The following is a 2,710-nucleotide window of genomic DNA, read 5'->3' on the forward strand; positions in this document are numbered from 1 at the left end:
ATATATATATATATACCCTCACCCTAACCCCTACCCTAACCCTAAGTCCCCCCTACCACCCCCACACACACACCACGTACACGCGTGCGTGTAGGGTATATATATATATATATATATATAGGGTTAGGGTATATATATATATATAGGGTTAGGGTATATATATATATATATATAGGGTTAGGGTATACGTGTACGTGGTGTGTGTGTGGTTAGGGTAGGGGGGTTAGGGTAGGGGTTAGGGTGAGGGTATATATATATAGGGTTAGGGTATATATATATATATATATATATAGGGTTAGGGTATATATATANGTGTGTGTGAGTGTGTGTGTATGTATGTGCGTGCCTGCGTGTGTGCTTGCGTGTGTGCTTGCGTGCGTGCGTGCGTGCGTGCGTGCGTGCATGCGTGCGTGCGTGCGTAAAGAGAAATATTGCGAGAGAGAGAGAGACAGACAGAGACAAAGAGAGAGAGAGAGAGAGAGAGAGGGTGAAAGTCAGGGAGAGAGAGGATGAGCGGGAAGGCAAGAGAAGTAACTATATTAGAAGGAATATGGTGCTTCCGTGCCTGTGTGTGTGCCGTTTGTGCCGTACGAGCATTTGTCTGCGCGTGTGACTGCGCATGCGTGTGCACATCTCCTTTTGCATTCTTCCCCCTCCGTCCCTCTCCCTTTCTGTCCTCTTTCCCTCCTCCCACCCTTTCACTCCCTTTCCCTCAGTATTTCCCTCTCCCTCTTACGGATAGTATCGCCCACGGCAGCAGTCGCACGGTGAAATGTTAGCCAGGCAAATGGCTGGTTTTCAGCCTCAACTTTTTCAACCCCCAAAGCACAAAACATGATTATACGGCTATAATACGCGTTTTTCCAGTCACAAAAACACACATACACACCCACTATTGGACGCGCACACGCGGGTATGGTCGCACGCACGCACACACGCGTGCGCGTGTATTATAGGCGTAAATTCACATTTTGTGCATCGCGGGGTGAAAAAGTTTCGGCTGAAATAAGGTCATTTACTGTCGAATGTTTTTTAATGCTTGACTGCATGCATGCACAGCTAAAAAGTATTTTCTTATTTATAAAATAGATCCGAAATCGAGAAAATTATCTTGTTTTTGGAAAATATATCTAGTTTTAAGATTCCAACTTTTCGAACAATTTTAAAAAATCTCGACAAGATTTTTAAGATTGGATATCTAGGGTTTGTTTCTAGTTTCAAGAATAATAATCCTATTTCCGCGTTAATTTTAAATTCTAGTTTTCTTATATATAGGCGCATGTTGATAACTATATTCTAAAAAATTGCGTGACAACCATAGAAATAATATAGATAACCTAATATGACGTATACTGTCCAGGCCTCTTCTTCATACATGTCCATATAATTATATTGCATGGTTAACCGTGCATATATAAAGACATTCAAATTATTATTAAATCTCAATTAATTTAAAGCAATAAATAAATAAACGAGTATAAAAGAAAATCATAAGATCTTTTGTTCTCAGCTCAGTGAGCGGTACTATCGCACATGGCAACGATCGATGTACCGAAAAGTAAGAAACGGCATATAGTTTACACGTATTTTTATTCCATAATACATGCTGACCTCGTGAAATTTCTTCGATCGGTTGTTTGCATTTAATTTCGTATGATTTCTAATATATTATTGCTAAAATAAATAAAATACTATTTCTAAATAGTAGCATAGAAGACTTAGTATAGACAGTAAACTCTGCTATCTATTTCTGTGACTAGTAGTAGTAACATGCGATGCGGACATAACGGCAGCCCTGTAGACGCGGTTAACCAGCTCGATCCGTCCTGCAGGCGCCACCTCGTGGTGTGCAAATAAGCAAAAGTACAACAATTGTGATTTTGCGAGAAAAAGTAGGCCTTCTGTGAAAATTCCCCGGCCGTCTCAGCAACGCACCTCGGACGCGCCGCTTACACTGTCGGATTCAGAAAAGATTCTAGTTTCTGAAATTAACAATTGAAAGAGTTCTATAACCCTTTCTAATAAAAAATAAAAAACATAATATTCATGCGCATGCATACACTCAAATACGATCTCATTCCTACTCATTCCTCGCTCATTTTATTACAACGTACCGACGTCACGCTTGTCATGCGCATAGCAACGTACGGTTGCTGCGTCTGATCAACAAACCGCCTGACTAGCTCGCGCCATCGCTGTTTGAAAGTCAGACGTATAATGGATTCTACTCCGAGTACTTCGAGTTCTTGGCCAGAGTTTTTAGGAGATGAGGCTATATATAGCTACAGGGAATTAGAGTGGAGGAAAGATGTTTTTGACTGTACGTGTAGAAGGTAAGAAACTGGTTATCATTATCATTTTGGGGTTTGAAACAAAGAACATTTGTTGATCATCAAATGTTAATGTAATAGTCTACTAGTCTAATGTAATGGCAATGGCAATGCCATGTAAATCTGTGCATCACTACCTGAGGCTGATACACGTAAATCTGTGCATCACTAAAGGTGCCTGCATGTCCAGTAATAAACAAACATCATCCTATCCTAAAACGACATGCAGGCTCTCCGACTGTTACACGGCGTAGGACCAACGTAGTGTTAAGCGAGAATTTAAGGCGAACTTGTGGCTAATCCTAACAGTTAATTAAGATATTAGGGTTATGGTCAAAGTTAAGATTAGTGTTATGGTCAAAGTTAAGATTAGGGTTATG

The sequence above is a fragment of the Priapulus caudatus genome, unplaced genomic scaffold (genome assembly GCF_000485595.1).
Source record: "Priapulus caudatus unplaced genomic scaffold, Priapulus_caudatus-5.0.1 Scaffold2044, whole genome shotgun sequence".
Taxonomy (NCBI): domain Eukaryota; kingdom Metazoa; phylum Priapulida; class Priapulimorpha; order Priapulimorphida; family Priapulidae; genus Priapulus; species Priapulus caudatus.